Source organism: Anthonomus grandis, chromosome 9 (genome assembly GCF_022605725.1).
Source record: "Anthonomus grandis grandis chromosome 9, icAntGran1.3, whole genome shotgun sequence".
Taxonomy (NCBI): Eukaryota; Metazoa; Arthropoda; class Insecta; order Coleoptera; family Curculionidae; genus Anthonomus; species Anthonomus grandis.
The window spans coordinates 26409952-26436306 of NC_065554.1; the positions used below are offsets into that span (position 1 = coordinate 26409952).

The 26355-nt window shown below is 30.3% G+C and overlaps 1 protein-coding gene and 4 non-coding genes across 10 annotated transcripts in view; 2 read left to right on the plus strand and 3 right to left on the minus strand.

The window, feature by feature from the left end:
• Nucleotides 1-26355, plus strand: part of LOC126740145 (netrin receptor UNC5C) — a 346710-nt gene that overhangs the window by 15046 nt on the left and 305309 nt on the right. For 4 of the 6 annotated variants that reach the window (XM_050446069.1, XM_050446068.1, XM_050446072.1 and 1 more), the window contains one exon: nt 11561-11594. The gene's annotated coding sequence lies outside the window, so the exon portion shown is untranslated. Of the gene's footprint in view, nt 1-8649; nt 9564-11560; nt 11595-20463; nt 20688-26355 lie in introns of those variants that run through there. The other 2 variants (XM_050446071.1, XM_050446070.1) reach the window with 2 other exon arrangements.
• On the minus strand, nt 13922-13994 carry Trnak-uuu (transfer RNA lysine (anticodon UUU)). The gene has a single exon. It is a non-coding gene; the product is annotated as a tRNA-Lys (tRNA).
• Nucleotides 14279-14351, minus strand: Trnak-uuu (transfer RNA lysine (anticodon UUU)). The gene has a single exon. It is a non-coding gene; the product is annotated as a tRNA-Lys (tRNA).
• On the plus strand, nt 14785-14857 carry Trnak-uuu (transfer RNA lysine (anticodon UUU)). The gene has a single exon. It is a non-coding gene; the product is annotated as a tRNA-Lys (tRNA).
• Nucleotides 15032-15104, minus strand: Trnak-uuu (transfer RNA lysine (anticodon UUU)). Its single transcript has one exon. It is a non-coding gene; the product is annotated as a tRNA-Lys (tRNA).

Here is a 26355-nt window from a genome sequence, read left to right on the forward strand (position 1 = left end):
TTATATTATACTGAAGAATAATCAATTAGTTATTGCAGGTCATTTTGTAAGATTTCTCTAATTTATGCAGTTTTCCTAATTTCTCCAATTTATGCTGCTTACTTTTTTGATCTTTCACTATTAGACATCAGATCACTTCTAGATTTGTACAAATTAAACATTCCAAGCACTAGAACTTTTTTTACTCTCTATGGTAATAAGGTTGGACAACCAATAAAATAAGGCCTTAGAAATTTCACATTAAAATTTCAAATAAAGGTATGTTCCAGTAACAAAATTTGGCACGAGATAATGACTTTGTTAACTTAATTTCCGCGAAATTGCGAAAACTGAATTGCTATTTAAATTGGTGCAAATTCGCCTCCGGCAACTTGTTAATTTAATAAAAGAAAAAACATTTTTCAAAAAAGGTGGTTAAGTGAATTATTATAATAAAAATGACACTTTAAGTAAATTTATTCTGTAAGGAAATTATTTAGTTTTATGGAAATTTTTGCATTAATTGCTAATAAAATGTTATTAAAAGAAGCCAAAAATCGATTTTTTTTTAAATTATTAAATAATTTTCTATTATAAATTTATTTATCTAGTGTAAATAAATAAATATTAAATGTATTTAGGCATGACAGGTATTTTGTTTATGAGGTAAGTTAGATTTTTTTTTAGTAATCAAAATAATTTTCTTATCAAATTGGAAATTTAATAGTAATTCTAGAAAAGGTATTTAATTATTTCATGAGCAATTTTTTCCCTAAAAACTCGGTTTTACTTATTTTAAGGTTTTTCGAAATTTTGAATGGTTTACAGACAAATACAACTAATTTGAATTAGTTTAAATATGAATAATTTCATCAGCTATTTTTTCAGGCAGTTTTTGGTAATTTTAATTTTTTTTTTTAAGTTAAACTGATTTCTTTGATTTCAAACTGCAAATGCTTGCAATAATTTTAAAACGCTTCGAAGCAAATGAATTAATGCAGTCGCTTTTTTTTACACGTAAATTAATAAACTGCGATCTTATTAAAGTTATTCATGACATCTAGCTGCAAAAAAACCAAAAATTTCACTCATTAAAGCTTCTTAAAATTTCTGCTAGAAAAACAGTCTTAAAATAACACATCTCCAATATAAATTAAAGACATAATTCCTAAACAATTACGGTCACGCATTCACCAACTTAAATTTTTATTACGCCGAAACAATCTGAAATTTTATTGCTCCTACAACGATAAAATTTAAATTTTAATCGAACAAAAGCATACGATTTAGCCATTCATAAAGCGTCATTTACCACCACGCTTATGAAGATATCGCTCTACGCTTCTCGAATATTTAATTCTTGTGCATCCTCCTTTACGCCGCTTAATGTGTGGCATATTATTTAATTTAAAAAAGAATACTCTCCTAACTCTATGTATATGTAATTCCATGTCATCGCTTGGCTCGAAACTAAATGATTTATATCTCTTCCATCCTTCACGGTTTTCTTATGCATATAAAACGAAAACCGAGAGCCTTCGGACCTTCCCAGAGGGATCAATTCCTTGAAAGGGGGCCTTTTTAGAGCATATGGCCAACGATGACCCACTTCGCCACACTTTAATTACCCCGAGAAGGGCTTTTAGGGCCACATTTAGGGTTCGGCGAAGGTATTGTGGACGTGTGTTCACATAAGAAAATCTTAAAAAAAAAAGAGCTTCTTTAGGCCCATTTATCCTGACAAAAACCTCGCCTTAATTGGACAACAAAAGACATTTTAAACAGAATGTTTGTAAACGATGTTATCAGGCTTAATCGATTAGATTCATCTAACTGATTTGATTGGTCACAACCGCACAAAGTCGGAGAAAGACGGAAAACGATGACATGCAGATAGGCCTTAACAAGGTCTGTTGGTTTTAGCGGATAGGTGGTCAGTGGCGGAGGAAGTAACAAATATTATTTTTTCAATTTAATTAGAACGTTCATCATCTTGAATTTATTTCTTAAATGTTTGAGAGTATTCTTGGATGGAATCCTAGAGGGTTCGTCAAGGTGTGAATCAAAACAATCCATGCACATAAATAGTCAACTGATTTATTTATTTATAAAACAAGACGACTTATGACAAGAAATATTTATTTATCTATATTGTCAACGTATAAATAGAAAATTGAAAAGGTTGTTGACTGTATTTGAAAATTGTAAGTAATTGAAAGTGAGTAAAAAAAATGAATGTACCACACTACTCAAATTGACACTTATCGAATAAGACTGTTGTGGTCTTCTTAACGGGGATCCCCTTAGTTGCAGTCCAGGCTCACCACCATCACACAATGGTTTTCAAACCGAAAATTAATCAAATTGTTTGAAAATTGTAACAATTGACTTAGTACCGACGCCAAAAATTTACTTGTTTTCACCGTCGTTGCTCTCGTACAAGTACTTCGACCTTGCACATATAATGGGAGACAAATTTGGTACATATTCCACGCGAAATGAAGTAAAATTGAAATTAATGATGCATTAACATATATAATAATATATATTCCCACCTTCACTGCACTGATATGTCAGATGACTTTCAGCGACGACGCGGCTCCTTCTATAATCGACTGACCATGATTCCGGAAGATTCCTGCTAAGCTTCGAGACGTCGTGCGGTATATTACTTGTGTCATTCCAGATTCTCGGCGTTTCCAATATCGCTACAATATGTTAATATATTATGGTTGAAACTTAGCAAAATGCACAAATTATTAATGTGGTCCACACAGCTCAATGTATATACCGGGTGCAAATTAATGTAACATTAACAGGTAGGTCTCATATCATTAAAATTTCCGAAGATCTTCTTAATTGGCTTAAACAATATCAATTTATTAATAATATCATTTATCAATAAATTTTTGTTCTTAGTAAACCATTGAAAAATGATGATTTAAATTCCAAAACCATTTTTTTAAATTACGGTTATTGCCTCAAAGGCTATACAAATATAACTTGAACTATAATATATTGTAATACTAACAAGTGAAAGTGACCAATCTTCGCTACCCAGTGAGGAAGCAATAAATTCTCCAAATCACATAAAATTTTAATGGCAACGTGTTAACTGTCCCATATTTTATAGCTGTTTGAATTACCTTTACTATAGGTAGGCTTCTGAAAATCTAATTCAGTCATAAAACAGTTTAATAACCTAAAAAAGTCACGTTACATGTGAATTTCTCATTAACAACCATCAAAATTCAACTACCAATTAAAGCCATCACATCAAATTGAACACGGCAAGCTGGAAATAGACCTAAATTCGGTTAACGCGGATCCAAATTCCCCCGGAGACTTAAATTCACTATCGGATTATCATATTTTTCAAATTATCATTTAAATTGGTCGGGGGGAGAGAACGCTGATGATGACGAGAGTAGTGATAATGACTTGTACTGCTTTGCATTTGATTAAAAACGTGGAAGATGTTATAAATCGTCTTTAAGCACGATTTAGGCTCCGTTTAAAATTATTATTAAATTCTCACAAATTTATACTAGAAGAGTCAAAATATTATTATTAAGCGCCTGGACTAAATTATTCTACCTGTTGAATCGCTATTTCTCAGCTTCCTGTCGGATTAACGATTCACCTCAGGTCTGGCAAATTTGGTCGGAAGTATCGAACCAAAATGAGATTTCGGAGATAAATTGTCAGAGATATGTTTATCTCAAGCCCATGGATTTACTTTATATGTACAGAGTGAAGCATTAAAGTGGATTAGATTTGGTTTTATTAAGGTAGGGTAGTTATGGGCGTAAATTTTGTATTAAATATATGGCTTCTGAAGACAATATAAAGCTTTCTTCCAGGCAGTTAGATTAATTAATTTTTATTTGTTCAAATTAAAGTTTTACTTATCTCGTAGAAGCAAATTTTTGACAAAAAAAAAGCAATTTATTTTTCGTTTCTTGTTTTTTTAAATAGGCGTTTATTTTTATTTCTCTCTAAAATTGTTGACATTTTTGTTGACCGTATTTTTTTAATGTTTCACATTTCTAAGCCTCCTCCCACTTAAACTTAAATATCTCAAAAGCCACTAAAGGAAAAAATATGAAACAAACTGCATTCGTTTCAGAAGAAAATACTTTACAAATGTTGTTAATGGTGTAAGGCGATCAAACTATTCAAGTTTAGTCGGCGGTCTAAGAAATGTTTCACCTTATCCAGTCTTCTCCGATTTAAATTCAAATATTTTGAAAACCACTAAAGGAAAAAATAATAAACAAACTGTATTAGTTTCTGAAGAGAATACTTTATAAATATTGCTAAGGGTGTAAAGCAATTACCCTTAAACTTTTCAGGTTATCCAAGTCTAAGTCTAGTTGGCAGCCTAAGGAATATTTCACTTTGTGCAACCTCCTTCCATTTGAACTCAAATAATCCAAAAACCACTAAAGAAAAAAAAATTAAACAAACTGCATTCGTTTCAGAAGAGAATACCTTACAAATACTATTCAGGGTGTAAAGCGATCAAACTTAAAGTATCTAAGTTATATAAGTTCAAGTTTAGTTGGCAGCCTAAGAAATGTTTCACCTTACCCAGTCTTCTCCTACTTATACTCAAAAATTTCGAAAACCACTAAAGAAAAAAATATGAAACAAACTGCATTAGTTTCAAAAGAAAATGTCTTATAAATATTATTCAAGGTACAAAGCAATTAATCTTAGACTTTCCAAGTTATCCAAGTCCAAGTCCAGTTGGCAGCCTATGGAACGTTTCACTTTACCCAATCTTCTTGCACTTAAGCTCAAATATCTCAAAAACCACTAAAGAGAAAAATATGAACCTAACTACATTAGTTGCAGAAAAAAATGCCTTATACATATTGTCAAGATTATAAAGCAATTAAATTTTAACCGTGCAAGTTATCCAAGTCCAAATCCAGTTTCATATTGTTAAGAGTAATGCCTCAATAAAACAAAAAACCCTTCAGGGAGTTGACTTGCAGCCTAATTCTCTCTTTGCTCTTTGTGAGATGATTAAATTCACTTAACTGCCTGAAAGAAATCAATTTATTCTTCCAGGCAATTGAACTGGATGGAAACTATTACTATCCTTTTTTTTTGTTTGAGGATTCAATAAATTCAAGTTCTTTAACAAAACAAAAAACTCTCCAGGGAGTTGACTTACAGTCTAGTTCTCTCCTTGCTCTCTGTGAGATGATTAAATTCACTCAATTGCCTGGAAGTAATCAATTTATTCTTCCAGGCAACTAAACTGGATGGAAACTGTTACTATCCTTTTTTGTTCTATTTAAGAAGTCCTTAAGAAAACGAAAAAACCTTCTACTAGAAAGTTAGCTTGAGTAAATTCACTTAATTGCCTGGAAGTAATCAATTTATTCTTCCAGGCAATTAAACTCCCTGGAAACTAATACTATCTTTTTATTTGTTTGAGGATTCAATGCACTCAAGTACCTCAACAAAACAAAAAAACCTTCCAGGGAGTTGACTTGCAGCCTAGTTCTCTCTTTGCTCTCTGTGAGATGATTTAATTCACTTAACTGCCTGGAAGAAATCAATTTATTCTTCCAGGCAACTGAACTGGATGGAAACTGTTACTATCCTTTTTTGTTCTATTTAAGAAGTCCTTAAGAAAACGAAAAAACCTTCTACTAGAAAGTTAGCTTGAGTAAATTCACTTAATTGCCTGGAAGTAATCAATTTATTCTTCCAGGCAATTAAACTCCCTGGAAACTAATACTATCTTTTTATTTGTTTGAGGATTCAATGCACTCAAGTACCTCAACAAAACAAAAAAACCTTCCAGGGAGTTGACTTGCAGCCTAGTTCTCTCTTTGCTCTCTGTGAGATGATTTAATTCACTTAACTGCCTGGAAGAAATCAATTATTCTTTCAGGCAATTGAACTGGCTGGAAACTCTTACTATCCTTTTTTTTCTATTTGACAGTTCCTTAAGAAAACGAAAAAACCCTTCTAGGAAATTAGCTTGCAGCCTAGTTCTCTCTTTGCTCTCTGTGAGATGATTGAATTCACTAATCTGTCTGGAAGAAGTCAATTTATTTTTCCAGTTAATTGAACTGGCAGGAAACTATTACTTTTCTTTTTTTGTTTAAGGATTCAATGCACTCAAGTTCTTTAACAAAACAAAAAACCCTCCAGGGAGTTGACTTGTAGCCTAGTTTTCTCTTTGCTCTTTTTGAGATGATTAAATCCACTCAACTGCCAGAAAGAAATCAATTTATTCTTCTAGGCAATTGAACTGGCTGGAAACTAATATTATCTTTTTTTTTTGTTTGGGGATTCAATGAATTCAAGTTCTTTAATAAAACAAAAAAACTCTCCAGGGAGTTGACTTGTAGCCTAGTTCTCTCTTTGCTCTCTGTAAGATGATTAAATTTACTCAACTACCTGAAAGAAATCAATTTATTCTTTCAGGCAATTAAACTGCCTGGAAACTCTTACTATCCTTTTTTTTATATTTGAGACTTTAGGAAAATGAAAAAAACCTTTTAAGAAGTTAGCTTGCAGCCTAGTTCTCTCTTTGCTCTTTGTGAGTTGATTAAATTCTCTCAGCTGCCTGGAAGAAATCAATTCTTCTTCCATACATTTTTCCATACATTTTTGGTAACTATTCCTGGTACGTACGCCCTCTTGTATATCTCAATTGACGTGTTTTTTTTTTTTTTTTAAAGAAGCTATTAAGGATGGTTTATTGTAAAATGAAAACACTGTCTACATTGAATTATTGGATAAAATTTAAAGAAAATTCCTCGCAGACTAAAATCTAAATTCTTTGAAACTTCGTGGTGTACTTGATCTGTCCACTTTATATAAAATTAAACAATGCATTTCAGTTATTCTAAATTGTAAAATATTATCACTCTTAATGTCCCTCAAAGACTTACTCGTGATCCACAAGTAATTTCAATGAAATGCCTCAGTACAAATTATGGTCCATTAACTAAACTGTGTAGACCACTGTAAAGATATTGTCTATTATTATACACCTTTCAGAATATTTTATATCTCACTTTATCAAATGTCTATAGTACAATAGTTTAAATATTTTATTTTCTGTTTAAACTCTTTTATTGTTTTTTATATGTACAAAAATTATGTAACCGAAATTGGGAAACCGTTAATAAAACTATTATTATTAGTATTTCTTAACTTTTCCGACGATTTTAACTTTCACTGAGTTTTCTTCCTTGAGGGATAGCACTACAACCCCCCATAAGCCAATTGTCTGAATATATTGAGAATGTACTCCATAACATTTTACATCTTTCTTTTGGATACTAAATAAGTTACCATCGATATTACGAGACTCAATTTTAGGCATCTAAATTCACTCATTATCTTAAGTGATTTTGGAAATGTGACCTAAACAATTTATAAAATTGTTAAGTTTTTTGTATGTTTTGTTGTATTTTTTATTTTTATATATTTGTATTTTTTGTTTTGTCTTTGTGTATATTTTGTTTGTATGATTTATTTAAATAATAGCTTTGTCGACAAAATTTTAAATTTTATGATAATAAAGCATTGATTGATTGATTGATTGAGCTCACTTCTTTTGCTCATTATACCCTATGCTTGTAGTGACAATTAGTTCTATTGTGATGAGATATCTTAAATATATCAGGAGAAAAAAACTAAAAAATTCTTAAATCCAATTAACTTTTTTAGCCGCTTATTAATATTTTATCAAGTAAGCATGAAAATAAATCGACTATTTTAAAACGTAATTATCTTTTTCTAGCGATAATAACAGTAAATTGGTTCAAACACCGTAAGTACATTATTACTCAACATACAACCAAGCATGAAAAAACGTGAGTTTTAAAGAGCTTATTAAAAATCCTTATTATTGGTCCTTAAAAAGTTCAATTATTATTCCCTCCGCCTACACAAGCATCTTCTTTGTTCACCCCCCACCCCCCGTGTACCACAAACCACCTATAAACACCGTCAACCCCCGGGCGAACCTGACAGGAAAAATGATAAATTTCGCGCCCCCCTAAGGGCTGTTTTCGGGAGATGAGGCGATAAGCGAAAGGGCCTTTGCAGGTAGTTTTTAAACGAATATTAGGGCCCACGGCCGTTAACTTTGTCAAAAGATGAATGCCACCGATGAAAAAGTCGCAATTAGGAGGTGCTCGAAAATGGCTTTTAGAACTGTTCTTCTAGAAAGAGATAAGAGTCGGATTTTTTTGTGTGTTGAAGGGATGAACTTGTACGTCTTTATGACGTTGTTGTGAATGGTGAGTTTGTTAATTGTTCGGTCGGTAAGGGCTACAAGTGAGTAAGGAATGAACATTTTGAACTTACAGTCTTTTTCACAAATACCACAGATACGTACTAAATATGGGATGTATATAGGTCCAGTCTCCGCAGGAATTTACGTCATATGTACGTAAATTTAGGACATTTTACGTCATATATTGGACATAATATGACGTATCTAGGATGTTTACACGACTCCTTTTTGGTGTATTTGGGAGAAAAAATAACTCATTTGTCAAAACTGAAAATATATTGGGTGGAATGCTAATGCTTCACTAAAAAGTATAATTAAGTATATTATATAAAAGTATAATAACTTTGTAGCATTTGCTTTTACATAAAAGTATCTACTTTACCTATGAAGTAAATACTACACTGTACGGCCCAACAGAAGTACCTACTACTTAAGAGAAAAGTATCTACTAGTGTCGCAGTAAGCGCGTGTCAAAGTTCTCAAAATTGACAAGACACTTGTCAAAACTCGTTTTTCTATCAGTGCGTCTATTAGTATTAAGTTTGTTCGTGTAATTCGGTTCGGATTCAAACTTTTTAAAAGTTCAGTGTTTATAATACTGGTTTAACTATGAGTGATTCTTCAGATTCCGATGCAACAAAAGAGCTAGGACAAGATAAAAACGAACAAGTATTATTTGTTACTCTACTTGAAAGTTATCAAATTTTATTTGATAAAAAGATGACACCAAAAATTAAAAACGAAAAAGAAAATGCACTAAAAAAATTAACAACTGGCTTTAATAAAATAATGGGAAAAAACCTAGACACAAAACAAATTTTAAAAAAGTTTAATAACATGAAAACAAAAGTTAAGAAAATAGTTGACTTGAAAAAAACTGGAAATAAAAGAATTGTACTGACGGAATAGCAAAAAAAATTCTACGACTTATGGAATGTAGGAGAAAACCCAATTCTACACAGAGTACCAGGTGCATGTCAGGCCGGTGTAAGCAATGAGATTGATGTTTCCTTCCAAAACAGTGAAGATGACTTCCTCTTCTGGCTCCAAACAAGTCATGACACCTAAAGGTTCTAAAGCAGCTGATAAGGAGAAGACACTTATTCAACTACAAAAGACCTGTCTACGAAAACAAATTGAAGCAGCCGAAGCCCAAATTTCTGCTTCTCGAGCTCAACAGTCTTCAGCCGAAGCTCAGGAACGGGCCGCGATTGCATTGGTAAATTTTGCCAAAGCTGGTGGGCAGTTAGTTGACCATTTAATTAGGCGGGACATGTTGGATTATTAATAGGAATATAAAATCTACGTATGAATCCATAATTTAAATATAATATGAGGTGTAGTATCCATGTATTTCTTTTATAGTTTGATATTTTGTCACAAACTTAAAATTGAAATATTGTGAAGTACAAATGCACTCACAATGTGTTCCGGAATGTTTTCAGTTTTTAGGCGAAAAGTATACTGGAGCATTGGACAACGCCGTTTAAACTTACCAAAGCAGCGCTCTATGACACATCGTTCCTTTGCATGGATTAAATTATAATTTTCTTGCATTGATGTAGTTGGATTCTTATATGGTGTCAATAACCACGGGGCAACACCATATCCTTCATCACCTAATAAAGCTGCTTCGTGCACATTATTATACATAATTCCGTGCAATATGGAGTTTCGCCAAATTCGACTATCGTGTACGGAGCCTGGCCAAGATGCATCCACACTTGTAAACATTTCTCGGGCATTACAAGTAGCTTGAACATTTATTGAGCATACTCCTTTTCTGTTCACGTATTCATCACCCTGAATAGATGGTTTTGTTATTTTTACATGGGTACAGTCAATAACACCTATAACCCTAGGCATTCGCTCACCACGTGCTCCCTCATTAATAGCAAGTCTAAGCAATTCGTTAGTGTTGGGGAACTTTATCCAATTGTTTGTTTTTGAATAAATTGCTTTAGATACCGTGGCTAAGGTTCTGGAAACAGTGCTTTGATTGACGTCTAGATCAACACCAACTCCTTGCTGAAATCCAGGATTTCCTGTAAGAAAAGTTATTTACATTTTTCAAACTACAAAGTTAATTTACTAGAAACACCTAAACTTCTCAAAAAACCTCAATTTTCCTAGTCGGTGGCAGGGCTCCACCCCTTGTTTCCACCGGTTTGATTATCATCTTGGAGAAAATAATGTCCAAGCCACTCTACATTTTCTCTGTTAAATCTAAAATACCAAAGCATGATTAGATGATTGGGATAGAAAAATTTATTAAATTTATGGTAATTAAATAATTTTTGATATAAATCGTCATTATTATATTCTCTTCTTTGTTTGTATACTTTTTGACGATGCACATCCATAAAAACTGCCATCTTTTACTAAAACACTTTGATTGCTGGGGCCAAAGTTTGTTGAACACCAACTTCATTTAAACTGTAGTAAATACTACTATAATTAGTAGATACTTCCAAAGCATAGCACCTTCTTCTATGTATCGCGTACATAGTAGTATATGCTACAGAGAGTAGTAAATGCTTCATTAGTGTAGTATAAACTTTAGAAATGTAGTACATACTTGAAGCATTAGCATATACTACTTTTTATCCATTCCACCCGTTGCAAAGCAACAGGAAAAAGTATACTTTATAGTCATAACAGCAGTGGAGAAATACTACCAAACATCCTAAACAATGAGAGTTTCTACTGGTTAAATACATTTTTTAAGAAATCACTTTAACGGAAAAGTCCAGACAACTCAACAAAAAACGAAATCGACTATACGGTGCTTTCATTTCGAAAGGAACTACCCTTAATAATTTGTTAGGAAAAAAAACACGTCAATCTAAATATACAGGGGGACGTTTCATTTTATATTTGACAAAAATCTGTTAATCGTCTATGAAAAGTGCTTACGTGTAAAAAAATAAATATTAAAAATTCGTATACTATAATACTATATGATTTTTTTTCCCTTTGTAGAGTAATATGTTGTCAGATTTTATTTCTAGTTTATAGAAAAAACAGAAAGATAGACTTATTAAACTCTTTTTTTATTTAAATACTATTAGTATTTGCATATCCGCATCTGCTAAAAATTACACTCTTCTCCTAAATTGTTGGTAACCAATTACATAAAAAACCTAATTTTATTTATAATTTTTTATGACACTACATAATGAGGATATTCAAAAAAATTAATATTTTAATTTTTTTCCTCCATGACTCTTTTATATTACCAATCTTTATCATATTATAAGATGGTGATGTAAGCGTAAAAATGTAATTTTTTATTTTTTTCAGGTATCCAGGTTTGCTAAGGAACCTTCAGCAGTAGGTAAGCTTAAACCAAAACTTAACTATAAGAATAATTCTAGCACATATATGACCTCTAATTCATAATTAATTAAACGTGTATTTTTTTAAATTCTTCTAAGAACTCTAAATATTTATTTAAAAAAAAAATTAAAATAAACGCGAACCGTTTACTTTTAACGACCCGTTAACATTGAAAAAACGTTAAATTGTCAGTTTTACTGAGCGTTAAAGCGTCTGTTGTCGTCAAATATCTGATGTATAAACACGATTTTTCAAAATGTAGGTTATTTATGTGCGCACCATATGTTTTATTAATAAAAACGTAATGATATTTTCTCAATTATAACGTGCAAATAACCATATAAAACGCTTGCGAAAATACATTAAAATAAAAAATACTATTAACTCGCTCTGGCCCTGCTAATTGTTATACGTCCCCTAAATCCAGGAAAAATATTTTTTAATTTATTGTAGGCAATTTTAGTTAAGGGCTCCTTAAAAATATACGTGTATTTTTATATGGGGAGTTGGATTGTTTATTTTTATATACGCTTTAACAGGAAGTTGACGCAGTTAATTTCACCCTACCGAAAGTTTTTTGAAAGTTACACTTTTGAAAATTTGTACAATTATTGTTCAATTAAATTGATTGGACACCTATTTCAGGGTTTTTTGAAAAATATACAAAAAAGTGAGTAATTTTTTTTTTGTAAAAAAATGATTTTTTTTCCGAAGATATTTCATCAACATGTTTATAACTCAAAAACTAAGAAAGTTACACTTTTGAAAATTTGCACAATTATTGTTCAATTAAATTGATTGGACACCTATTTCAGGATTTTTTGAAAAAATATACAAAAAAGTGAAAAAAAATGTTTTTTGTAAAAAAATAATTTTTTCCTGAAATATTTTATCAACATGCTTATAACTCAAAAACTAAGAAAGTTACACTTTTGAAAATTTGTACAATTATTGTTCAATTAAATTGATTGGACACCTATTTCAGGGTTTTTTTAAAAATATACAAAAAAGTGAAAAAAATGTTTTTTGTAAAAAAATTATTTTTCCCTGAAATATTTTATCAACATGTTTATAACTCAAAAACTAAGAAAGTTACATTTTTGTAAATTTGTACAATTATTGTTCAATTAAATCGATTGGACACCTATTTCAGGGTTTTTTTAAAAATATACAAAAAAGTGAAAAAAATGTTTTTTGTAAAAAAATTATTTTTTCCTGAAATATTTTATCAACATGTTTATAACTCAAAAACTAAGAAAGTTACATTTTTGTAAATTTGTACAATTATTGTTCAATTAAATCGATTGGACACCTACTTCAGGGTTTTTTAAAAATATACAAAAAAGTGAAAAAAATGTTTTTTGTAAAAAAATTATTTTTTCCTGAAATATTTTATCAACATGTTTATAACTCAAAAACTAAGAAAGTTACACTTTTAAAAATGTGTACAATTATTGTTCAATTAAATTGATTGGACACCTTTTTCAGGTTTTTTTGAAAAATATACAAAAAAGTGAAAAAAAATGTTTTTTGCAAAAAAATTATTTTTTCCTGAAATATTGTATCAACATGTTTATAACTCAAAAACTAAGAAAGTTACACTTTTAAAAATGTGTACAATTATTGTTCAATTAAATTGATTGGACACCTTTTTCAGGTTTTTTTGAAAAATATACAAAAAAGTGAAAAAAAATGTTTTTTGCAAAAAATTTTTTTTTCCGAAAATATTTTATCAACATGTTTATAACTCAAAAACTAAGAAAGTTACACTTTTGAAAATTTGTACAATTATTGTTCAATTAAATTGATTGGACACCTATTTCAGGGTTTTAAAAAAAATATACAAAAAAGTGAGTAAATTAAATAAAAATAAAACACCATATGTTTTATTAATAAAAACGTAATTTTTTTTAAATTATATTTTCTCAATTATGTGCCAATAACCATATAAAACGCTTGTGAAAATACATTAAAATAAAAAATACTATTAACTCGCTCTGGCCCTGCTAATTGTTATACGAAATAAAATACACCCTATCCAGGAAAAATATTTTTTAATTTATTATAGGCAATTTTAGTAAGGGCTCGTTAAAAATATACGTGTATTTTTATATGGGGAGTTGGACTGTTTATTTTTAGATACGCTTTAACAGGAAGTTGACGCAGTAAATTTCACTCTACCGAAAGTTTTTTTAGGTATATATATGAAATAAATCAGCTTTTATTGCGTCGAGCTTGTTTTTAAGAGGACTATAAATTATTTTGGAAAATACAGTAAATTTAATTTAAAGAGAGGTGTTAAAAGTTATTAAAAAAAAAAAGTGTCGCCCGAGCAGGGACTTGAACCCTGGACCCTTGGATTAAAAGTCCAATGCTCTACCGACTGAGCTACCCGGGCCGATAAAAGAATATCCTATGAAAAATGTTTTAAGCGAAATTATATTAAGAATAGTCGAAAATAGATTTTATTGACTTTGAGGAGGTTTTTAAATTTTATTACATATTTTTTTCAGTTTTTAATTTATACTAGGGGACTGAGGATATTCAGTAACTTTAAAAAAATTACTAAAAAATATTTTGTTTACTTTACCAGTTTTTATACTACGCTGTAATACTTTTATGAATGATGTTTCTTTTATATAATAAAAAGTAGCTAAACCAAGGAAAAAAAGTAAAAAGTATCGCCCGAGCAGGGACTTGAACCCTGGACCCTTGGATTAAAAGTCCAATGCTCTACCGACTGAGCTACCCGGGCTGATGAGAGAACATCCGATAAACAATGTTTTAAGCTTTTAAGAATATTTGGAAGTAGAGTTATTTAATAAAAATAGGTAGAATTTTATTTTTAATGAGAATAGGAAATTGAAATGTTCATATTTTTTATATATTCCAGGTGTTTATAGTCACCAAAATATTAAAATTAAAAATTTTTTTATCGAAATCATTAAAAAAGTATACACATATATTTTGTTTTTATTTATTATTATTTTTAGCTTATTACTAATTAAGTTGATGAAAAATTAAACTAAATAATCCAAAATCAATTTTAGACAGTAACTTTTCTTTCAGAAATATATATTTTTTTTCATATTAATTTATTAACTTTTGTGCTTTAATTGAATATCGTATATTTTCGAATATTCTTATTGTCCCACTTAAAACCAACATAATAGGATATTCTGTCATCGGCCCGGGTAGCTCAGTCGGTAGAGCATTGGACTTTTAATCCAAGGGTCCAGGGTTCAAGTCCCTGCTCGGGCGAAACTTTTTTCTTATTTTTCGTATTATTAACAAAATATTTTTTTCCTTCAAGTCTAAAAATTGAAATTATTACTTTTTTATAAAACTTAATAATCAAAACGACTCATCAGAAGCTTGTCTCAATGGAAAAAACTTTTATTTAATAATTCACATTTAAAAAATTAAAAAAAGTTTCGCCCGAGCAGGGACTTGAACCCTGGACCCTTGGATTAAAAGTCCAATGCTCTACCGACTGAGCTACCCGGGCCTATAAGAGAACATCCTTTAAAGAAGATTTTAAATAATATGATAAGAATATTCGAAAATAGATTTTACACACTCGTTTTTTATTTGACATTTTTCTTTTTAGAAGTAAATTTAATTGCCTGTAGAATCATCCTAAAACTGGTATTTTAACTAGCCAAGAATATTCAGGACATTTAATTTTTTGCATTAATAGATCCATACACAATGGCCCTTGATTATGTACAATTTTAATCGATAAGAATGTAAAGAAAATTTACTTTATTTAAAGAGATTTTTTTTTTAAATACTTCTCATCTTTTTTGTTTTTTTTTTTTGTTTTTATATGGTTCAGATAGGCAATTATATATTTTAATATCCATGTGTGTAAAGTTCATATGAATGTATGTGGAATTTGGTCTTTCAGGAATGGGAAAGTTTTTACGTCTATAGTGTTATGCTCTTGATTACACTAGAACTGCTCAAATAAAAAATAAGTTATTTTCAATAAACAATATATACTCATATAATTGCAATAAAACTTTTCTGTCTACATGTTTATAACGGTTTTATTATGAAAATAGACCTAATACACTTTTTTTGATGACATTATGACCAATGCCAACATTATTTCTTCCAATACTCAGAGCCACTTGATCCATATGCTTTTTCCAATTAATTCTCTTATCAATAATAATTACTCCCAAGACAAGTAGGCTTTCTATTGATTCAAGAAGGTTAATACTATGAGTTCACTTATAAGACTTTTTGACCCTAATAACAACCATTTAGTATTGGACATGTTAAGCAATAGATTGTTTTTGGATAACCAATTACTTAGGTCCACCAAGGTCCCTCGCACCTCTCCAATACATCACTCAACATTATTTGAACGTAGATTACATTTGTATCATTAGCAAACAGCATTTCATAAGTAATATTTACTATTTCATTAGTGTATAGAAATATAGAGGAGAGAATCCCGAATAGACCCTATTGCTCTGTAATTTTAAGTAGCTGTAGAGCTGTTCCTTTTATGCCATATCTTTCCATTTTAGCAAAAAGCAGGCTGTGATCAACACTGTTAAAAGCCTTTGATAGGTCTAAACAAAAAGCCGCTATAACTCGCTTAATATTGAGTTATGCTAATTTATAAATCGCTGTCATTTTTATATTTTATATCCCTTTATGAAACCCATTTTGATCAGTTAGTGTGTCATTCACATACTTCTAAAAAGTTTTATTCTCCTTAGATATCTGGATCATTTGCATATAGGATTCCAGATTAACTACCTGGAATGAACCATAGAAATTCATGTCATTCAAACCAGTAAGAAATGGTTTGAATGACATGGGTCTCAAATTCCTGAAAGAATCTATAAATCACTTTTAATTGCTTGGAAGAAGAACATATACAGCACATCATAAAGAAAACTGATGTCAAAACTTTCTAAGAGAGTGTTTGTCTATCCCTACTTAGTTTTAGCCATCTCAAATTCTGGGAATAATCTAGAAATCACTGTCAATTGCCTGGAAGAAGAAAATATTTACTACCTCTTAGGGAAAATGAAAGAAAAACCTTTCAAGTGAGCTGGATACTTTGAATAAAGTTCAGATATTTAGTTTTAGGAAACATAGAGACAGATTCATCAGGGAATCTGAATATTACTTTTAACTACCCTTAATGAACCCTGACAATTATGATATGGATCTGTATAGATTTTCTTTAAGGCTTCATTATAGCGGTTATTGATGATATATGTAAAAAGTTTAGGTATTAATAATGTAAATGTTTTTTAATATTTCAACCGGGATTCCAGAATTCCACTATTAAGGGTCTTATGAGTATCATATAGCTGATCTCGCTTGTATGCGTCGTTCTCTATAACCGTCCCGTCTCATTCTTGTTTTCATAGAATGTTTCCCACTTAATAATGGGCAACTAAGTAACCCGATTTAACACACAACAAAAAAAAAGAAAACAATTTACAGGTACTTTTAAAAGCTACGGGGGGGCCATTCAGGGTTTAAAAGTCAACCCGTAGAGGTCCCTTAAAAGTGCCTTTCTTCTACCTGTGATGTTAAAATTTATAGTTTTTAGCGTTTTACGGTAAGAATTTATGGCGGCCATCATTTTGGATCGCGACCGACGCTCACCGAAATAAATTTTGAAAGGGGCATATATTTTTTAACGTCCGGTTAAGTGTTTTTAGAATATAGTTTTTTTTTACCTAAATCTACTGGATAATATAAGAAGAGGGACGTTTTAAGCAGATTAAAGTAGCGAAAAGTATCGCCTTACAAAGTAAATAGAACATGAAAGATAAAATCTGAAATTTTGTTTTTCGAAGAATACCGTTTTGAGTGGCGCCAAATCTGTGACATAATGACGCCATATGCTCGGGATCGGAACATTGTAAAGTTACTTCTTAAAAATACACATTTTAGGATACCTGATATATGTATGTATTATGTTCCTTCTTTATATAACATGTATAGGCAGTTCATATCAGCTTACTATCTCGCTTATGTAAGCTGTTCATGAGAATTTGGACTAAACTAGATTTTCACCAACCCCTGGAGCAAGCCGGATTAGAATAAATGACCAACTACAAGTAATGGTCCTTGATAGAGAAAGGTATAGAACAGAATAAACCATTAATAGTGATATCTGTAGACTTTAAGAAGGCATTTGACAGGAATTTTACAGAAAACAGCTACAGTAAACATAAATGGGATGTATCTAAAAGCTTAGGGTTTACAGATGACATAGTTCTTGATCCTGTTCTTGTTCATGAATCTTGAGAGATTTTGTTCCCGAGAACTTTGTTTGGATGGTATTCGGAAAACTGAAGATATTTAAATCAGATATTGCCATGTGTCTTAAGAGTCAGATTCTTAATTAGTGTAGTGTGTACCTTCGGTTTTAACATATGAACCAGCACTGACCCTTCCCAAGCAACACACGATAGTTAAATAAACGCTTATATTTGGTTTACACATTTTTGATTGGTCAACTTCAACTATAAATATCGGATAAAATGTCCGCGTAATATACATATACCAATAATTTTAATTTAAAAACTATATTCTTGAACCTAGATAATGAAAAATTGTCTAGATCCAAAAAAAAACTTAATTTTTTTTTTAAACTTAATGACTTATTTTTAGAAAAACTGAATTTTTATTTATGGCACAATTATCGCAATTTTCATAGCGAAACGCCTTACTTTCAAGAAATAAAATAGGGTTTTTACAGGTGTTACGCGAAAACATTAAGGTTATGTGAGAAAAGTATAAATACAAAAATTATAGATTTTTTTATAACCTATTTATAACCTATTTTTTTTATAACCTATTATATAGCATTTTTTACTTAGGCAATTATTCTCTGCTAAAAAACGTTTTTTATTAACCTTATCCTTGCCCCCCCCACCCGCCCCACACATCTTACCAGTAAGAAATTGTTTTCAAAAATCACTGTTTTCCAAAATAATGCGCATGGATAATCATTGTTAATATCTAATTTAATAACACAGTGTTTATTTATATTTGATATAATTATATATATGTATATTAATAAATATTTAATATAAAAACCGTCCTATTAAGTTAGATATTATGGGCGAAAAATGGTGATTTTTCAAAAGAATTTCTTACTGGGCAAATGTTTGGGGTGGGTGGGGGGGGTAAGGGTTCTGTTGATGAAAAACAATGTTTTTGCAGAAAATATATATTCAATATTTGATTTAATAACACTGTTTATTTAAATTTGATATAATTTTAAATATAAATATTTAGTGTAAAAACAGCGTTATTAGATTGGATAATATGGACGAAAAACAGTGATTTTTCAGAAGAATATCATCAAATATTTAAGGTGTAGTAATCGAGTTTAAAAACTATAGATATATAAATTCCGTGGTGTTTTTCCTTTAAATACCAAAATCTTCTTCCTTTTGTAAACAGAATCGTATATGATATATGTGTATTTTATTGTTTAATAAATATACCTTGACCATATACTGGTTGATGAATAGCCCAAAAACAAAAATATACTAAAAAATCGCTGAATAAATATATATTTATCAACAAAATTCAAGTACCACAGAGAGCGATATATTGAGTCATCAATATTGAATTTGTCCCTTAGAATCAGAGTTTTAAATCATATAATTATAGAAAGAACCTGTGTGGACGATTACATGGGTGCAGTTGATTTGGGCGGACCATGTAGCCAGATTTCTATTTTCAAACAATAATACACTTTTGTTTTATGGCATTCACTAGTGCGATATTTTGGCGCCCAACAATTTCTTAAAAAGTTTGTCTTACATTATGACACGTTATTCTTTCTTATTGCCTGTAAACACTATTCTAATGAGACATTATTAGAATAATGAAAAATTAAAACTAGAGGCACATTTGAGGCAAATTATCATCAAACCCAGTATTATTCGTTCCAATACTTCCGATTTAGCCGTAGTATTTGAATGGGATATACCGAAAGGAGTAAAACTTCTTGGTTTTTGTGGAAATTTTTTAGAGCTACGTGCAAAATATCTAAAAAAACATTTTTTACGATAAAAACTATTTTACCGCTAAAAAAATAGGACTTAGAATACTCCACTTTTAAAAATCCTTTTTGGACGCCTCTTTGCTGGTGTTCAAGTTTAAAGCACCGGATTTAAAATCTTTGATTGATATTGTGTTTTTTAAGTTGAAATATACAGGGTGTTCGGCAGAAAGGTGGCCAAACTTAAAGAAGTGATAGAGCAGCTCAAAACAATAAGAAATGTTCCTATAAAATTTTGTCGGAAAATGCTTTGTTAAAAAGATACAGGGTGGTTAAGTTTTACATTTTGCTAAATTTATCCCTCTGTATTTTAGAAGCTAAGCAATTTTGAGCAAAGTTCGTGAAAACTTATTCTTTAGTTGATCCAAGAAAAATAATTTTTTAGAATTATTAATAAAGAATAATGTTTTTTTTTTAGAATTTCTTAAAACCATTTTCAGTGCTATCTAGAATTTGAATGAAATGGCCTAAAAAATTAAATGTTTCTTTGGTAAAAAAAAACTAAATTTACTTTTGATATAAAAATAAATCAAAGCTTTGCTATACTTACATTTGAATATGCTCCAAATTGCTTATCTTCTAAAATACAGAGGGATAAATTTAGCAAAATGTAAAACTTAACCACCCTGTATCTCTTTAACAAAGCATTTTCTGACAAAATTTTATAGGAACATTTCTTATTGTTTTGAGTTACTCTATCATCTCTTTAAGTTTGGCCACCTTTCTGCCGAACACCCTGTTTATTTATTTCATATTTACGTCTTGGTTGTAATTATAAATGTAAAAATGTAGAATTTTTCCTTTTTAGAGCAGAGACTATAGTCGGATTACCGAACAGATGGAGTAAATGATGTGCGCGAAATATAAGCCCGCCCATCGATGCAACTTTGGCAGATTTAGACGAAGAGAATTATGCCTTACTACTTATTTTAAATTATTTTACCGTACAGCTTTGCTTTGTAAGCAGCTTTTTTTTTAATATAATACGGTCGCCTGCAAAATGGGTCCAAACCGATTTTAAGGTTGTGCCAGGTAATGATATAATAATCCCTTTTAAGTATTTTGTTATGCAAATGCTAAATTTTATTTTTTAATCAAGCAGGGCTGGATGCCAAACGGTCAAATTTTAACCACAACATTTTTTGTCACTTTCACGTATAAATTCGCTCATTCTGGGACACACTGTATATTAAAAATATCTATTACCTGCTGCTTCTGCTGTAAACTGGACTTTTTGCACTTTATTGGATGCTCATGTTTTATATATGTTCATAATCACTTCCTTTTCAGCAATGGTCAAATGTTTTCGTACGTTTTTCTTGGGGGGTGACAATGGGGGTGTACGTGGCGCGTCAGCCATTATTTGTTAACAAACAAATTAACAAATTGACAAAAAATAAACACAATCTCAACTTTTCAATATTGCGAGGATTCAAATATTCGAATAGCAGAAAATTTAACCAAAACGATCTAAAGCCGCTCCACTAATAAAATTAAATAAAACCTAAAGTCATGAACCCTATCGAGGCTCTAGGCCACACCTCCGGCGCAGAACGATCACGTGACCACTCCATCTGTTCGGTAACCCAAGTATAGCAATGTTTTTCCATATAGACTTATAGGAATATCTTCAAATCATGGCAAAAATCCATCCATGTAATAAGACATACGTCATGAAATACCTTTAAATTTTTGATATAGTTACGATCTTTACAAGTAAAAAAGATCATTTTGTAGTGATCGTCAATGAGTTTTAGGAACCAATTGAATTTATATCCTTAAAAACGATTTTTTTTTAAATTGCATATTTCAGCTACGTCCTGTAAACTTTTATTTAATTTTTACTTAGTTATGATTCAAACCAAAATAATTATTTCATAGTGATCGTCAATGTGCTTTGGAACTCAAATGCATTATCCAAGTATTAAATTAGATAATCTTTGTCGCTGACTTACTTTTGGAGTTATTTTCAATACTTCTAAGTAATTTAGCAGTACACTAAGTTATTTCGCTAATATACTAAATTAATTTAAAAATTAAATAAGAAATAGGCAAAATTTAAACGAGCCATCTTAAGGCAATGGGATATATAAATTGAGATGCCCCAGAAAGAGATGAAAAATTAAAAATCTTAAGTATCTGATGTCTTATCTCTTTCTTATAAGTCCAGTAAAGAGGTGTAAAACTAATCTTACGGTCTATAGTCGAAATCATTCGATTTGCCTGTTATTTAGTCGGGAGCCAATGTGTCGATTTCTATGCGTAAATTATATTATATTTATCGACTTTTTATAAAAAAAACATTTTTTTTTTAAGGAATAAAGTATTTTTTTTTAATTTATTTTACCGTATCCAAGGTGAAGTTTCATGGAAAATGTTGGCAGTTAAATTTGGTTAATACTGAACATTAAATATTCATATGCCCCCGGACTATTGCGGCTTTAGATCAAAGAAAATAAACTACGGTTGGCGGTAATTGTAACAGGATTGTAACCAAAATATTCACTTTCCATTAAAAGAAAGATTTATCTTAGCTTAATATTGTCAATGACACTCAGGAGTAAAAATTATTACTTAAGGTACAATGATCTTATCAATATGTAACATAACACATGAAAATTCTAATAAAAAACTATATAAAACAATCGAAATCTCTTTATTCGTTTATTAATTAGTCCGGAGCCAATGTGTTGATTTGTAGGTGTAGATTATATTATATTTTCTATAAGTAAATGTAGATGGCGTAACTGCACACAATAATAAAACTATTTAACAGCCTGAAATAAGAAAATTCGAGGTTTGACTTCCTGGAATAATAAAACCGCTTAACTGACAAAAATAATTATTATAAACGACTTTTATTGAACAAATAAATGCATACAAATTGTCCAAAAGATATGCTGGTAAAGATGGCGCCATTAAGCATTAAAAATCTACTTTACTGAACCATCCAAAACCAGTCATTGTTATTTCATATATAGTCAGTCAAAACATGTAGTAATTATAGTATGCACATAAAACGAAAGATAAATAATGACATGCAATAAAATTAATATATTATAACATATTGTTAACCCCGCTTTTTCAAGAGTAATAATCTAATTTTCATAAAAAAATCTTGTTTTTTTTATAAATTATTTTTACATCTTAAAATTGATTTTACCAGATCCAACGCGGAATTTGACAAGAAATTTTGGGATTTAAACTTGCTTAATACAGCTTGTTAAATGGTCATAAGCCTCCGGGCTATTGCGGCTTTAGATCAAAGAAATTAGATTATGGTTGGCAGCAACTGTATATGTAATTCATTAAAGACTTTTCTTCTTATCTGATCATACATGTCACCTTAATACTGTTTACTGCAACCTGGAACAACTCAATAGTATTCATACCAAGGCAGGTACTAAGGTTTTTTAACCATGAGATCGTTTTCTACCGACACTTTATTTTCATAGTACTTTTTCCTTGCAAGTTAGCAAAACCCTATCGTCTGCATAACGAACATTGTTCACTCCATTCAGGGATACTCCTGAATCTGTATGTTCCAAGCCTTCTCTAAATCCGAATTCTGAGTAAATATTAAACCATAAGGGGGATTAATGCAGCCCTGCTTTACTTTCCTCCCTTATTTAATTTTTGGTTCTGACAAAAGCTGATTGATTGCAGTATAATTAAACATTATCAAGATTATGTTCCTTTTATGCAAGCCTAAATTTTTCAGAATTTCTACATGAATTTTGATAATACTTATAAAATTAAAACTAGTATTCCTTGAAGGCAACACAAACTGAAACAGCCTAAAACATCAGACAAATTACACTTACATTTGAAAAAAAACAAATAAATATCAAGACCTCCAATGAAGCCGAAACAAAGCAACAAAACAACCCAAACCGCAGCCCAAACTCCATATTTTTCTCCGCTAAACCCCACATTTACATGGGAGATTGACCAGACATGGCATGACAGATCAATTTATAACCTTGCCCAATTTAATTGCCATTACTGAGCTCAATCTTACATTGGTTTTACGGTTGTTTCGGATGTCTGCCTGTCGTCTGTATATTTTGAAGACGCTGATTTATTGATCAATAACATCGAACATCTAACAACGTCCAATTTTCTCCATGATAATTAACACCTCGAGTTCAAATATTTAAGTCTCCGGATTCAGTTTTGTGATTTAAACCCGACGACGACGTCGCCGCCGTTCTTGGAGCAATTAACACTCAAATAAAATTGAGCCTCTAAAATTTTTGCTTTTATGGCACGTTTTTATTTGTTAAATTACCGACCGTGTTTATGGCGTTATTTGTTTTAACTGGAAGCTAAAAACTCCCTCCCCTCCCGCCATTTTTTAACCCAATTTGGACGTCGTAAAAAAGATGTAAATGACTGATGCTTGTAACTCAAAAAAAATAAAAGTATGTCCATCGATGAAACGGGGAGTGTTAACCGTATGGCGCCCTCCCTTCATTTGACTTTCATATTAGTTTTTTAAGGATTTAAAGTGAATTTAAGTCTGAGAGACAATGGATAAAGTTTCGTGTATATATCTGAATTTGTAATTTTTTGAGATGTTATACTGGCAATGATTTATGGTTTGAAAGGCTTTTAAGATAGAATGTGGTGAAATGTCTGTAAATATTCCAGGAATTTTTCAGAAAATGATCTGTCTTAGAAGTTTGAATATTACTGGAACGTTCACTTATAAACCAGTGGAAGAAAAAATCACGTGAGAAATTGACTTCCGGGTACACACAGGTATATTTTCAAGTTATTGAATATGGTTCTGATAGCACGGCAACTATTCTTGGCAAGAGTATTCTAAAAGGAATGAACATGAAAAGTGTAAGAATTTAATGCTAGAGATATTGTCAATGATTGAATGAAGCCTAGCATGTTATAACTTCTTTTCTGACATGTATATTAAATGTGAAAAATAAATTCATTGAAGTGAATTGATCTAGGTAGAACCTCATCTTTAAATTTATCAATATATTATATAATACAGTTTTTTTTATTACAGGAAAGTACTTTCAATTTAGAGACTTTTAGTGGTAAATTGTTTTTCTTGCACCTGTTGTTAATTTTAATGCACTTTAATGCAGTTTTTAATAGGAGCACTTCTCCAGCATATACTTTTTGTTATTGCAGTATAAGTTAAGCTGTTTACTTCTAGATCCTTAGAAATATTATATAGTCATGGATTATACAAGACATATAGGTATGCAATTCAATACTTCAAATTTGATGGCCTATGGACTTGATTAATACGATCACCTCTAACTCAAAAAGTTAAATGCAGGATTATACTTATACACCACCATCTACAGATACTTAGTGAGTAAAAAATTCATTTTTCTAAACTTGAACTATTTAAAGCAGTCCAAGTAGTATTGAAGTCATTAGCTTAAAATTAAGTTTTGAAAATCAGTGACTCAGAATCAAGTGGTTGCCCTCAGATTCATCTTAAAGGATTCTTCTATATTAATGTATAAAAACTATAAGATTTTAGTCGACTTTTAAGATATGCTCAGAAATGTGTCCTTATTTGATTAAATGGTTTTTAAGAATATTCCATTAAGAAATCAAAATCTTTTTAAGTATTCAACTACCGATATCCTAAGTTACAATCAGTTTTTTCTATTATTTGATGGTACTTTTGACACATAAAAATTATTACTTCTTGACCCAATGCAAGTGCCCAATGACGTTTGGTTTACTATATTCAAAAGACCAAAGATGTTCTGGTAGGAAAAATGTCCATCGAAGAACATTTATACAACAATAATTAGATGTATCACTAGTTGCTCCTTAAATAGCTCTATATTTCCAACAGTTAGCCAGGAAACAAAAATCAATATTAATCAAAATACTTCTCAAATTTTTCAATTTTTTTTCAAATTCCAAGACTAATTTCGTTATTATATTTAAATTTTCGAAAAAAATGGTAAAATAGGTTTCCAGTAATTTTACTAGAAGAATTTAGGTTCCAAATTTGAGGTCTCCAACTTCCATGATTTAAGACATATAATCATTTTATCCTTGCATAAATTAATATTTGTTTTTTGAGAAAATGTTTCCAAATTTCAAGACTGATTTCTTAATTATTTTTTAATTTTGGAAAAAAATTCTGAAATAGGTATGCAATAGTTGTATAAAAAGAACTTAAGTTCTATATTTCAGGTCTTTAACTTTCGTGTTTTCAGAGATATGAGCATTTTGTCCTTGCATATATTAATTTTTTATATAATTTGTCCATATTCCAAGACTAATTTTAGTATTATTTTAAATTTTAGAAAAAAATTCTAAAATAGGCATCCAATAATTTTATCAGAAGAAATTAATTTCAAAATTGGTCTCTAACTTTCTTTGTTTAAGAGATATAAATATTTTATTCTTCCATAAATTCACCGTTTTTTTGAGAACATGTTTCGAAATTCCAGGACTGATTTCTTATTTTTTTTTAAATTTTAGAAAAAATTCTGAAATAGATTTCCAATAATTTTTATGAAAAGAACTTAAGTTCCAAATTTCAGGCCTCCAATTTTCTTGGTTTCTGAGATATGAGCATTTTGCTCTTGCATATATTAATTTTTTTTTAATTTGTCCAAATTCCAAGACTAATTTTGTTATTAATTTTAAATTTTAGAAAAAAATGCTGAAAAAAATACCCAATAGTTTTATTAAAAGAGCT